Raw genomic sequence first — 15,728 nt, forward strand, 5'->3', positions numbered from 1 at the left:
GGCTAGGTAATATTTTGGGATATTAATTTACATATTTTCATTGCTCCTTGGTTTCCTATTTCCCCCTTCCCCTCTCAAGTAGGGGACCGACTTGGTGCTTCTTTACCTAGAGTGAGATATTTAACAGAATAGAAAAAGTGTATTTCCTGTAGTTCTTCCAGATTTCATTTCTCCCAGCCTTAATATCTTTAGAGAAATTATAGGATTTAAGGAAAGAAGCAAAAGGGAATGTGACTTGTGGGTGTATACAATGCCTCAGAGAAGCAGGGCCTTTCCCCTAAGACAGAGTCACGCCGGTGAATTCTGATGAGAGAATAGGGTAAGGTTTGGAGCTTCCAGAGCAGGAGGGCCCAGGGCTCACTTTTTGTAAGTACATCAGGAGGTGACAAGACTCAGGAGACCCCCAGCTACATTGTAACGTGTAGGCAGGTGAAAGTCTGAGTGACCTCCATGTCGCACAGTGGCAGGAAGGCAAGTGAGGCTCACCAGATGCTAAGGTCATGTAGACTGTGACAGCAGAACATTTAAAAGGTAACCTATGGAGTTAGAAGACTCAAGTTTTTGCACTGAGGGCTAGTGCCCTACCCCACCATTAATAGTTGAGGTAGTTTCTGAATTTGTGGACTGAGATGTGTATCTGTGCCAGTTGTACATTTTAGTTAATTTTGTATTCGGATCATAACTTTTCTTGTATAGCTTTTGTATTTTCCTAGAATTTTAAATTGCTTTTCCTTCTCTTATTCACTTATTTGGCCCCTTAAATTGTCTCCACATTTTTTAAGCAAGGAAGTAATGTAACTTGATTTAAATTGTTAAGAGGTCGCTGTAGGGCTCTGTGGAATGAGGGGGCAATGGTGGAAGCAAGAAGACCCCCAAGGAAACCATTGCATAATCCAGGCAAGAAATGATGGTGCCCTGGGTTAAAGTAGTAGAGTGGGGGTGATGAGAATGGATGAAACTAGTATATAATTTGGAGGTAAAACCACTGAAGAATTTTAATCAGTTAGTCCGTCAAGAAGAATTTATTGTGCTCTTACTATGTTCCAGGCATAGTGCCAGATGCTGAAGTTATAGTGGTGGACAAGACAGACAAGAAGCCCTTGCCTTCAAAGGGTTTGTGTTCTGGTAGGGGGAGGAGTTGGGCAATAGACAGAAAGAAATGAATGAAATAATTTTATACACTGGTCAATGCCATGGAAAAGAGAGAACGTAGTAATGCAGTAGAAGACCAGGGAAGCTGCTTCCTTTTTTTTTTTTTTAAATTCAATGTTATTGAGGTAAAATTTATATAACAAAATTTCATCCTTTAAGTTGTAAAGTTTGATGAGTTCTGACATATGAATACACCTGTGCATCCACCAGCAGTCAAAATAAAGAACATCTCTCTCATCCCAGGACGTTCCCCAGTGCCCATTTGCAGTTCATCATCCCTCCCCTCAGCCCTGGTTCCAGACAGCCTATAATGATCATGATAGTGTTGTTTTGAGGCTACTTACTTTTAAAGAAGATCACTTTTGCTGCCACTGAGGAATGAATTGGAATGAACTGGATTGGAGGGGACAAGAGAAGCAAGACTAGAGATGACGAGAGAGATGTGATAATACAATTACAGAAATCAGAATAACTGGCATTTGTTGGACATCTATTCAGTCGCAAGCGCTGTGCCTATTGCTTTCCATATATAATGTACTTAATCTCTGCAGCAAGCCATGTGCGTTTTACAGAGGAGGAAACCAAGACTCAAAAAAGTTAAGTAATTTCCATAAATTACACAGCTGACAAATGGCGGGGTCAGGGTTCCAGCCCTTGCAGCTCGCTGTACACCACAATAGCCAACACACAGTGCTTACTGCATGCCAGGCACTCTTCTAAGCTCTTTAATATTCACAACAAAGAAGGATATTATTATTCAACTTTAATGAGGAAGATTGGATAATTACATATCTTAAAGAGTAACTGGCAGAGCAGGTCCTTCTAGTTCCAAATCCTGTTCTTTGAACACATCATTGCTTTATTTCGTCCTGGGGAGCATCTCTGTGCACGCGCATTTGCAGCAGGGTTTTCGGGCCAGCAGATATGATGTGGCTTGCTTCTGCTTCCATGAACCTTCTGAACCTGTCCTAACCAGCCTTGCTTGGGCCTCTCTTTGAGCTCTTTCCCTATGAAAAGAGGGAGCCTCTGTCTTCCATGGGCCTCCTTTTCTCCTATAGGACATGCCTGCTTTTCACTTGAGCCTCAGCTGTCTGCTTGCCAATGAACCTCAACCCAAAAGTGAAGGGAGGTGGGAGGACAGAGCACCATTCAGGGTAAAATGGGGTTGGCTGGTCACTGAGCTATTGCCTGGCCAGATTGTTTGTGACATTCTTTTTTTTTTTTTTTTAACATTTTTTTAATTGAGTTATAGTCATTTTACAATGTTGTGTCAAATTCCAGTGTAGAGCACAATTTTTCTGTTATACATGAACATTACATATATTATGAACATACATATATTCATTGTCTCATTTTTTTTCACTGTGAGCTACCACAAGATCTTGTATATATTTCCCTGTGCTGTACAGTATAATCTTGTTTATCTATTCTACATATGCCTGTCAGTATCTATAAATTTTGAACTCCCAGTCTATCTCTTCCTACCCCCCTCCCCTTGGCAACCACAAGTTTGTATTCTATGTCTATGAGTCTGTTTCTGTTTTGTATTTATGTTTGGTCTTTTTTTTTTTAAAGATTCCACATATGAGTGATCTCATATGGTATTTTTCTTTCTCTTTCTGGCTTACTTCACTTAGAATGACATTCTCCAGGGACATCCATGTTGCTGTAAATGGCGTTATGTTGTCAGTTTTTATGGCTGAATAGTATTCCATTGAATAAATATACCACATCTTCTTTATCCAGTCATCCGTTGATGAACATTTAGGCTGTTTCCATGTCTTGGCTATTGCAAATAGTGCTGCTATGAACATTGGGGAGCAGGTGTCTTTTTGAAGTGGGGTTCCTTCTGGATATATGCCCAGGAGCAGGATTCCTGAGTCATATCTTAAGTCTTTTCCTAGTCTTTTGAGGAATCTCCACACTGTTTTCCACAGTGGCTTGTTTAAAACATTCTTGAACAACAACAGTGTAGATACTGCATCCAGACCAGTATGAAAGGAGAGAATTTTAATGCCAAATTTGGAACAATAGCAAAATGTTCCTTTTGGAATTTCTGACAGAACAGGAGGAGTGAAGATTTTAAAAACTGTGCATTTGTTTGATAATCAAAGATAAGTTTCAACCTGGAGATGAATATGAACTGCAAGTAAACACTTTTCAAAGGCAGAATTGAGACTCCGCTCAAGAGTCATTTCAGAGGGCTTTGTAGTAAGAAGAAAAATACCAGCTCTTCCAAGGTTGCCAGGAAAGGAGAGCTCTGAATTTCTCCTTCTACTGAAGGTGGAGGAGGAACCCCCTCCCCATGCAATTCTGCTATCTTCTGCGCTGATATCTGGAGAGGCCAGTGATGGGTGAGCCACTTCCAAGACAACCATGACTTAATCGTGACATGTGACTCAGGCTTTGGGAAACTGCTGGCCAGGCCGCTGGACCTGTGAGGCTTGAGGGTACTGGCTGAGTATCTGACAGAGAAGGGGGCCCAGCAGCTGAGGGGCCAGATATCAGATAGGCTGGAGATGGTGACCCTGGATGTCACCAAGACAGCGTTGCTGCAGCTACCCAGTGGGTAAAGGAGTGTGTGGGAGACCGAAGTATGGTTTAAATACATTTCTCTTAATCTAGATGTCCTCTTATTCCAAGTACTGGCCCCACAAGACGACATCAGCCTACTGGTGAGAGAGAGACACTATCTAGTTATAAAATGTGCTCTTTTTTTTAAATTGAGGTATAGTCAGTTACAATGTGTCAATTTCTAGTGTACAGCATAATGTTCCAGTCAAGCACATGTATACATATATTCATTTTCATATTCTTTTTCATTAAAGGTTGTTACAAGATATTGATTATAGTTCCCTGTACTATATAGAAGAAATTTGTTTTTCTTAATCTATTTTTATATATAGTGGCTAACATTTGCAAATCTCAAACTCCTCAGTTTATCCCTTCCCACTCCCTTTCCCCTGGTAACCAAAAGATTGTTTACTATGTTTGCGAGGCTGTTTCCATTTTGTAGATGGGTTCATTAATGTCCTTATGTTTTGTTTTGTTTTTTTTAGATTCCACATATGAGTGATATCACATGGTATTTTTCTTTCTCTTTCTGGCTTACTTCACCTAGAATGACGATCTCCAGGTCCATCCATGTTGCTGCAAATGGCGTTATTTTATTCTTTTTTTATGGCAGAGTAGCATTCCATTATATAAATAGACCACAGCTTCTTTATCCAGTCATCTGTCAATGGACATTTAGGTTCCTTCCATGTCTTGGCTATTGTAAATATTGCTGCTATGAACATTGGGGTGCATGTATCTTTTTGAATTAGAATTCCCTCCAGATATATGCCCAGGAGTGGGATTGCTGGATCATAGGGTAAGTCTATTTTCAGTTCTTTTTTTTAACATATTTTTATTGAGTTATAGTCATTTTACAATGTTGTGTCAAATTCCAGTGTAGAGCACAATTTTTCAGTTATACATGAACATACATATATTCATCGTGACTTTTTTTTTCACTGTGAGCTACCACAAGATCTTGTATGTATTTCCCTGTGCCATACAATATAATCTTGTTTATCTATTCTACATTTTGAAATCCTAGTCTGTCCCTTATTTTCAGTTTTTTAAGGAATCTCCATACTGTTTTCCACAGTGGCTGCACCAAACTACATTCCCACCAATAGTGTAGGAGGGCTCCCTTTTCCTCACAGCCTCTCCATCATTTATCATTTGTGGACTTTTGAATGATGGCTATTCTGACTGGTGTGAGATGACACCTCATTGTAGTTTTAATTTGCATTTCTCTCATAACTAGTGATATTGAGTATTTTTTCATGTTCCTATTGGCCATTTGTATGTCTTCATTGGAGAAATATGTGTTTAGATCTTCTGTCCATTTTTTGATTGAGTTGTCTGTTTTTTTGTTATTGAGTTGTATGAGCTGTTTTTGTATTTTGGCAATTAAGCCCTTGTCAGTCGCATCATTTGCAAATATTTTCTCCCATTCTGTATGTTGTCTTTTTGTTTTGTTTATGGTTTCCTTTGCTGTGCAAAAGCTTTTAAGTTTAATTAGGTCCCATTTGTTAATTTTTGCTTTTGTTTCTATCGCTTTGGTAGAGTGCCCTAGGAAAACATTGCTACAATTTACATCAGAGAATGCTTTGCCTATGTTCTCTTCAAGGAGATTTATGGTGTCTTGCCTTATGTGTAAGCCTTTAAGGCATTTGGAGGTCATTTTTGTGTATGGTGTGAGGGAGTTTTCTACAGCTGTCCAGCTTTCCCAACACCACTCGTCAAAGAGGCTATTTGTATATTCTTGCCTCCTTTGTTAAACATAATTTTTTACGTACTGGGAAACCCAAAAATTTGTGTGGCTTGCTTTGTTGCCATATCTGCATTGTTGTGGTGTCTGGAACTGAACCTGCAGTATCTCTGAGGTGTGCCTCTACTTAAAATACCAGATAGTTATAGACTGTTCCCAAAACTAATTCAAAATAGTGATAAGTATGGATTTGATTGACTTGACCATCTCTATACTTAATTCTAAATATCCTCAGACATTTAACCACGAAGACAGAAGTCATTTCCTCCCAGGTAGTTGCCATTGCCCGGTTGGGTAGCTGAGGTTGCGTGTGGCCCTGAGACCTTGGGGTAAGAATATTTACAGCTGAGGACATTGTCAAAGGACGAAATGAAAACAACTTAGTAATGAGTTTAATGTCCTTTATTGAAGGGAAAACAATCCGTGGATCGGGGGAGTGCAGTGGAGCACCGTTCCCAAGAGATTTGGGTCAACGATGAGTTTTGCAAAGCATTACAAGTTCCAACGTGGAAACAGGACATGTTTGGCTGGAGTTGCATATTTGCCCAAAGATCAGTGGATAAGGAAATGAGTACAGACTCCTGAGCTGGCCTGGTGCTTGGGAGTGGCTGACTGGGTTCACCACGTTTCTGGTCACGTGGAGCATTTACAGAAACAGAAGAGTTCCCTTTGCTGATGTACACCCTTCCCACTCCCTGCCCTCCTCCTTGACAGGAGCAGCTCCATCTTGGACCTCGAAGTTTATTTCAACAGCATCTAGGATGAGTTTTCTCACAGTGATGGAGGGCAAACATTACTAGAAGGCTCTTTTATGTCCCTATGCCAGATAAGGGGATCTCGCACAATCCCTTGACCCTGCATTTGAACGTGTGACCCCTAATTTTCACATCTGATTGATGCCTGCAACTCTCACCCACATGGGATCCAGTGAGTCATTTCTGATTATAGTGTAATATGAATAATTTTCATATTCTTCCTATCTGTAGTGGAACAAATCTTATAGATACAAATCATATATATATACATAGATATATATGACATCTGCTTGGAATCTGTAAAATCTAGGTCTGTCTGATACAAAGTCCAGAATTTGAAGGTCATTCTTTTTTTTTTTTTACAATGTTGTGTCAAATTCCAGTGTTCAGCACAATTTTTCAGTCATTCATGGACATATACACACTCATTGTCACATTTTTTTCTCTGTGATTTATCATAACATTTTGTGTATATTTCCCTGTGCTATACAGTGTAATCTTGCTTATCTATTCTACAATTTTGAAATCCCAGTCTATCCCTTCCCACCCTCTACCCCCCTGGTAACCACAAGTCTGTATTCTCTGTCCATGAGTCTTTAGATTCCACATATGAGCGATCTCATATGGTATTTTTCTTTCTCTTTCTGGCTTACTTCACTTAGAATGACATTCTCTAGGAGCATCCATGTTGCTGCAAATGGCATTATGTTGTCAGTTTTTATGGCTGAGTAGTATTCCATTGTATAAATATACCACATCTTCTTTATCCAGTCACCTATTGATGGATCGAAGGTCATTCTTGTAACAACAGATAACACTTTGTTTTTTAAGCCAAGGCAAACAAAATAAGTACAAATTTTAAAGTTATTGCAATAAATAATCACTGGTAGATGATTTTTGGCCAAGTCTCTAGAAGGGATGGTATCTGTACTGAGACCAGAAGGATGGGATACCCAGGCTTAGACGCTGAGATCCCTGAGACTTTCTCACTGAAGAGGTGGAGGGCCACTGTCAGAGGCCACTGCAATGCCCTTTGGGGGAAGTTCCAGGGATCCTCAGCTGCAGACCCAGGGAATCATCCAAGTGCAGCCAGAGTCGATCCCTGATCCCTGTCACTGCTTCACATCCTCCAGTGTCGTGGGAATGTTATGGCGAGGCATCCTGACTTAGGCTTCACTTTCCAAACCTGTCACTTAATTCCCCCATTGCTTGGCCTCAGATTTGTTTTGGGGGGAAATTCAGTGTCTGGCTGCCCATGTCTTTCGGGCCATTGTGTACAGTTGTTTGTATGTCACTTTTCTCTCTGGGTCATACTGGTCTGGCAAACTTATATATGTACACACACACACACACAATATCACATACAAACAATATCTCATCTGGCTAAGGTTTTCAAAAATTATGAAGATAATCTGTTTCATCAGTTGAAATGAGTTGCAACCAAGATTGTTTGCGCTACTGATCTGGCTCTGATGGTTTGGATTCCTTACTGCTGTAGCTGAACTCAGGGAGTTCAGCATGTCTATTTACACTAGTGTGACAGCACATTAACAAAGATGGAGCTGTCTGAGTTGTATAAAGTGAACTAAAAAGGAAGAAACATGGACATGGATATATTTTGCAAATATCACATTAATTAAAAAACAAGTATGACTGATTTTTATTGCTTTAAAGTGGGCATTCTTCACTGTTTCCAGACCTCTGTATATATATTTTTATCTGTTTTGTTTTGTTTTTGCCAAATAAGATGTTACTTTGCTCCTTTGTTGGTAGAGGTTATGTTTATATAAAACCAATCAGGCCCTAAGTGCAGAAAAGTTCCGTCTTGGTGCTTATCGCTGTTATAATGATTATTTTTGCTTTTCTAACTTTGCTCTTAGGAGCGTAAATGTTTGTAGCTTTATGGTAATGGAAGATTTCTAGTCACATACTGTCAAAAATTTTTTTACATTGTACACACAAAGAATCTTTTCAGAGTTAAGTGACTGGTGTTAATGTATATAGAGTAGAATTATTGCAATATTTAAAAATGATTTTTCTCAACGTGGTGTTCTTTTAACTCTTTGAAAAATATATGAAAATGATAAACCTTTAGTCAGAATAATAAACAAACAAACAATCAATCACTGGTAATTAAACAAGTTTAATTCAACCACGGAGTCCTCCTTTCCTTCTTTTCTCCCCTCTTCTGCAAATCACCACAATCGTATCTTATCATTTCCCTTGTAAATGTAGACTCCCTAGTTAACTGGCTGTAAGTGGGGAGATGATCTCAGAATTTGGAAATAAAGTTAGAAATAATGTCACTCTCTGAATGTGAGGTGAGTCACTAGAAGTTACCCTACCCAAGAGATAGTTTGCTAGTGTCACTGTGAAGCGTTACAAGAAACTAGTGAGTTTTAATTGGGTGCGACAAGTCCTCAGTAAAGCAAGCCTGGAATGTGATTTGTGTACATTACATGCAGACATTACAGAAGCTGCCACAAGAGTATGGCAGGGTTCTGACAGAGGGGTGACAGGTTCCATGGAGCCTAGGAGAAGACAGCCAAAGAGGAGAGCCATTCCAGATGGTCTGCTGCCCCACCCTGGAGAGAAGCTGCTCTGGCCCTGAGGGCTGCTGCTGTTCCTCAGGACCCCAAAGTCCTAGGATGTCTCGAGAGAGGGAAGTAACTAAGTGTACTAACTTGTTGGAGATATTCTTTAAAAGCATCTCATTCCTTTGGCTCTAAAACTATCGTCACTAAACTACCTTCTGATCAATGATAGAGACTCCAGGTGTTCTAGGTCTTACCTAGAATAAGCCCTATGATAATGCCCTCCATAGCTTTAATACCCAGAAATAGTTTCCCCTGGAAACTCGGATCTTGGTTTGTAAATCAGCCTCCTCCCAGAGTTTGATCTTCTTGGGTTAGAGCTGGAACTGGATATAAGGACCAGCAAAGCAGAAACACAGAACTGACTAAGGGACCCTTTAGCATCAGAGCCCACCAGTGAGGTTCAGCCTGAGGCAGGAGTCCAGTTTACCTCCCTGCTGACTTTTCTTTGCTGTACTTTGGCTATGAATCTGGTGAATGTAGAATTCAGAATCAGTAGGTTCTGATCTTTTGGTGGAATAAAACTAACTTATATGGAAGTAGAAAGGAAAGTTCAGGTAGGGAAGAAGTTGGTGACTGTGTGGCCAACAGAAACGCCATCATATAGGGAACTGGTGAGTCTTGTTGAGGCTTGGGGAATAACTGCTTTCTGTTCATAGCAGAGACAGAAAGAAGATGAGCAGCATTTAAAGTTGCATGTTATTCCTAACACAGCATGCTGTCTGAGGGGCTGCCCATTTTGACGGTGAAGCACGTGGTGCCTGGAGCTAGCTTATCTAGGATTGAATCCTGGCTCCAACACTTACCACCTATGTAAACTTGGGCAAGAAACTTAACTTCTCTGTGCCTTGGTTTTCTTAACTGTAAAATGACTTTGAAGATTAAAAGATGATGTGCACAAAATGACTAAAACTATGTCTAACATCTAGTAAGATATATTGCCATCTAATCTAATTGTGGAGTAGCTTATTCCTCATGAATTGGTTGGGAAAGAAAGCCAACCAGCAGCTTGTTAAGAAGGTAGCAATAAAGAATGGAAGAAATGGTTCGCTAACTCTTAAATCTGTAATCTTAGGTGAGTAGTAAAGGGCACAGACTTTGATTTGAGTCCATTCAAACAGGATTTATTTCCATTAACCAGGAAATGCACCCATCAAGTGCATTACAAACACTAACTCACTTAATTTTCCTTAACAACAGTTTGCTGTTATTAACATTTCCATTCTACAGATGAAGAACTGAGTGAGAGGAGAACAGGGTTTCAACCCCAGCTGTCAGGCTCCAGAGACATGTAGGATGCTGCCCACCGCCCTTCTTCATTCACACAGGATTGCAACTTCAGAGTGGTGGACTCAAAAGGCTGGAGTCCAACGCCAATAAACAGCTCCAGGCAAAACATTCTCTCACCTGCTTGCCTTGTTTAATTTTTCCCTTCAGTCAGATTGGGATAAGTCAATGCTTTGGCTTTCTTGACACATTTGGGTTTAAGAATGTGCAGGATTTAATTTTCTTATTAGGATTATAAAGCTGGGAGAAATAAACCAGCTGGGGTCATCAGGCCATTGCCCTGCCCCAGGTTTGTAGTGAAGCTGTTACCCACCCTCTTGAGTCAGTCCGAGCAATAAGGATCCTTCTGCCCAGCGTCTTTAGAGCGAACAAGACGAGACTGAGTTTGGTTCAGAAAGTGGAGGGGTTGGAGCTTTTCCTCTAGCATGCATGCGCTCCCGGACAGGCCGAGGGCAGCGAAGCTGTGCGATCTCCCCGCGGGGAGGGGCGGAGCGGCCCCGCCCACAGCTCCGGGCCGCGGGGCGGGGCGCCGCCGCTCTGCACTCAGCCCGCTGCCGCCATCTTGAGTGGCGGAAGCCGGGCGCGTCTGCGCGCGGCACACGGAGCGAGGGCCCGCGCGTGGGGTCTGTGCCCTCGCCGTCTTGAATTGCAGGTCATGAGCCCACTTCTCCATACGGCCCACCTCCGGCTGCGCTGTCAGACGCAGCCGTTTTGCACTAGAAACTCTAGTCTGAGGTGCCGGCTGCAAGGCCTCTGCCCGTGACACCCTCTGCACAAGTGAAACAAGACGAAGCTCAAAGGGCGAAAAAAAAAGGTTAGACTTTATTTTATTATCCAGCTTCTGTTTTTATTTCCTGAATTGTTCATGGGCTTTGCCAGTGACAAAACCACAGTGAGGATAACGGTCACCCTTAGTTACCTCAGCCCAAGTAAGGGCTGTAAGCACTTGACGTTTCGTGCTGGTGGCAAATGTATAATAAGAATTAAATTTGGTAGATTCCTGATTAGGCTGTAGTGTGTTTCGTTTTGAAGATGTGTTACTGGCCTTGGTGAAGTTTCTTCTCCTTTTAGAACTTTTGGAGCTACAGAGATTAAGCTGACTAAGTTCAGTGTTTGTTAATATGAAGGAGAGGGACTTCTCGAGGCAATTAAAATACCATGTTCCTTCTAGCTCTATTAGAGTAAGTCTGACCTGTGAGAGAGTTAAAGGACAGGGACTGTGTATCTTTGTCTCCATGTTCTTAGTACCTAATACCTAGCACATAGTAGGTGCTCAGTTCATGCTTGTTTTGTTTAGTTGAATCTTGGGCTGCCACAGAAATGTGCTAGGTTAAATGCTCGGCTTGGAGGAATTACACTGAATCTTAGCTGAGATTTTAATAGCAATTGTCTTTGGATGGTGAGATTCTAGTGCCTTCTATTTTCTTCTTTATCCTTTTGATATTTCCCCCAAACCACAGCTTTAGTCTTTGCAACAGATGGCTACTTACAGAAATAAGAGTACCCTCTCCCTATGTCATTCCTTTCTAAATTGTCATGTTTGTTTTTACAAGATTTATAATTTAAAAAAAAATGATATGGGCACTGATATAAAGAGCTACTGAGGACAACCTTTTGGATTCTTTTAGTCAGTTATTGTGGTATTTACTTCTGTTTAAGTAAATAACATGCTTACGTTGCTTGTTTTTGATTGGGGTATTTTCCATTGGTTTCTCTATGGGGGGTTGAGATGAACCTGTTTTGACACCACTCCGACTCCATCCCCAGGTACATTCCAGTCACCCCCATCCTTGCAGAAATTTGGCCAGATTGATACTCAGTGTTGGCAGTATGCTGATTTGTGTAAACAATTACTCTTGATGCCTTACACATTTTATTTTCTCTAGAGTTAAAATTACCTTTGCTTAGTTTCTGATGTGTTACCCCTAAATTGACCTTTCTCCCTTCTCCCTCTCCACCCCCTGTTTTATAAGTCACCCCCGAATATGTTCAAACATGTTAGGCAGTCTGTACTTTTATCTTCCAGCATGATTACTTGGAGCCTCTGGACTAGCTCCAATCTGAGAGCTATTTGCTCACACCGAGGAGTGGGGAACTAAAGAACTATAGATTAGTGTTCCTTGTCAGTTACCCTATTTGCTATTTTTGCTCTGACTGGACTGTTTCAGTGGATACCTGATATCAGTGTTCTAGGCTGTTTTTAATCCCCCCCTTGCCTTTGTCAGATTCCCTAGGGAAGTTCCTCCAGTCTCCCACCTGGAGGGCATATGCCTGGCTGCCACCATTTTGGTTGCTAAATACAGGAAGAAGGCTGGGCCCACCTTCTGTTTTATGAGTCTCTTTAGGTGCATTCCATACACAATATATGTACCCTCAGCTCTGCCAAATGCCTGATCCCACTCTCATCTAGTTACTCACTGCTGTATCTTTATATTGTTGTATCTACACCCTCTCTTCCCTGGTGTGAGAGGAACAATTGCTGTACATGTCTGGGAGGGGATTCAATGGTCTGTTTCCTAAATAGGCTTTCAAACAATCTTTTGCTCAGTCCCTTGTTTACCCCTAATTCCAGAGCTATCTGGTGCTTCAATTTTTGAGCCTTTAGGAACTCTTCAGCTGAATAGAGTTGCTTCTTAGGTCCCCCATTGCTGGCTTGTTACTCAACATTATCAATTCTGCTAAATCATTCACCTCTTTCCATTTGCTTTCTGTCTTCTAAAATTGCAGTGCTATAGGAGTCTTCTCATAGCTCTTGTGGTTTTAGTGTCTTATTTTAAAAGGTACTTACTGACATTTTAGTGGATTGAAAACAACCTAAGAGTCTGCTGATGGATGAATGGATAAAGAAAATGTGATGTATATACACCCATACACGCGTACACACAGCACATAGTGGAATGTTATTTAGCTATTAAAAAAAGGAGGTCCTGCCATTCATGACAACATGAATGGACCTTGAGAGCATTATGCTAAGTGAAATAAGTCACAGAAAGACGAATACAATATGATATCACTTACATGTAGAATCTAAAAAAGCTGAACTCAGAAACAGTAGAATGGTTGTTGCTGGGGGCTAGTGGGGGTGTAGGAAATGGGGAGATGTTTGTCAAAGGGTACAAACTTCCACTTACAAGAAGAATAAATGAGGGGAATCTAATGTACAGCATGGTAACTATAGTTAAAAATACTGTATTGTATACTTGAAAGTTGCTAAAAATAGATTTAAAATATTCTGACCACACACACAAATGATAATTATGTAAAGTAATGGAGGTGTTAACAAACTTTAGTGGTAATCATTTCACATTATTTACATTATTAAATCATGTTATGCACCTTAAATGAACACAGATATATGTAATGAGTTATATCTCATTAAGCTGGAAAAAAATTTTAAATTAAAAAACCAGAACCACTCCTTAACAATAAATAATAAAATTAATTAAAAATAAAAGAGATTTCTCAATACCAACAAAGATTAAGAAATTATAAAATTTATTAATTTAGTTAATCAAAGAGTCTAAAATTAAAATAGCAAATACTCTGAGCAATAAAGATAAAAGAAAGCAAAATTAAAAGGGAATTAAAATGGTAAAAAGTACTTTTTAAATCAAAGGGAAAATAAAATACTAAAGATTACATATATAGAAGTTAAAGCTTAGCATGTTGATCATAATTATAATAAATAAAAAGATAAACATAAGATTATTGAATTCAGAGAACAAAAACATTGTTAAATAGAAAAAAACAGTTAAAATGAAGAAATGATTAATAATAAGGAAATTTCTGCTGGTTAGACATAAAATATACAATACGATCAGAAATACAAAAATTAAGTAGGCAAAATATGTTTAAACAATGCAGAAACAGGTGAACAATTTTAGAGTTTAAGAAATTAAAGATGTAAAACTTAACTGAATTAAAAGAGATAGCAGATTATGTGCTTAAGGTTAACACCTTGTTTCAGGGCAAACAGAGTTTCTGGATAAAGCCAGCCTCCTTAGTTGGGACTGAGCAAAGAAATCTTGACATTCATCTTCCTCTAAATGGCAGCTCACAGTGCCTGTATCTCAAAGATTGTAAAATACCTGTGGGAGAGGGATGAGTGTTCACTGCCAAAAGGCTTTGTCAGAGAGGTTACATACAGAGCTGAGCTTCTGAGAGCAGCCCATACATGCTATCTACCAGGCTGTAATTGACACGTGAGGCTCCAGATTGGCTAGGAGGCTAGCTGGCAAAAATATCTCTGCTCTTTATAGCCTCTGGAAATAAAGTCAAAGGTTGCTTAGATAGTATAATCAGTTACAGAAGTAATATGATGATGATTTTTAAATATTTGATGTTGACATGGAATAACATGTGGTTTAGAAAAGACTATTTTATACTCGTGCTACAAGAGAAATGAGGTCAAAGTCCACTATAGAAATTACATAACTGAACAGAGAGTCAACAACCAGAAAAATGGAGGGTAGTTAAAAAAAAATCTCTCAAATAGATAGAGACCTAAGATCTATCATGTCAGTATAATTTAGGAAAATTAAATATTATCAACGTAGGAATTCAGGGTTTTCTTGGGTGCGAGCCACCCTGTCCTCCTTGCTCAGCCCTGCAATAAACCTTTCTCTGCTCAAAAAAAAAAAATTATCAACACAATGTCAAATCTCAGAGCTAAATCATTAAAAAAAAAAACACTCAATCATGATAAAAATAACTTAAAAAGTTAATGATCCTGAACATCTAGATACAAAATACAATTTATAAAGAGGAGAAGAATGAGAAGAAAGCAGAGACAGATAGAAAACTAATTAAAGATATCAATGTTTGACTATCAAATCATGATATTTAGTAAGCAACATTTTCAATGAAGAATCTGTTATACACTCTAGGGTTTTTGTTTATGACCAAAAGTTATATATTACAATAAATAGGACAAAGAATTGCCATTTATTTTCAAGAATATATGGATGTCACAAATTTGATCATATACTAGGACACAAAGATGCACTCCAAAAAACTTAAAGGCAGCGTATTTTACTCGTACAGTGTCTTAAAGTGAACAACAGAGGAGAATTGGAAAATGCCCAACCACCGAAAATGTATTAAGATATTCTCTAGATCAGGGATGAAATCCAAAGCCAAATAATGCTTTAACAGCTAAGAAAATTAAATACCACAAATATATACAATTTTAGGGAATTTGGCCAAATAAAACATTCAGTAAAGTTAATTGCACTAAATGGTGCAACTGTTTTGAAAACCAATTGGACAGTTCACCAAAAAGTTCATAAAGTTACCATATGACCCAGCAGTTCCACTTCTAGATACATATACAAGAGAACTGAAAACATGCTCACCCAAAAACTTATACACAAAGTTCACATCAGCATTATTTATAATAGCTATAAAGTAGAAACAACCCAAATGTCCATCAATTGATAAATGGATTTTTTAAGTGTGGGATAGCTATACAATGAAATATTACTCAGCCATAAAAAGGAATGGAGCACTGTTCCTTGCCACAACATGGATGAACCTTGAAAATATACTAAGTGAAAGAAACCAGACACAAAAGGTCACCCACTATTATTCCATTTATATGAAACATTCAGAATAAGCAAA

The sequence above is a fragment of the Vicugna pacos genome, chromosome 12 (genome assembly GCF_048564905.1).
Source record: "Vicugna pacos chromosome 12, VicPac4, whole genome shotgun sequence".
Lineage (NCBI taxonomy): Eukaryota > Metazoa > Chordata > Mammalia > Artiodactyla > Camelidae > Vicugna > Vicugna pacos.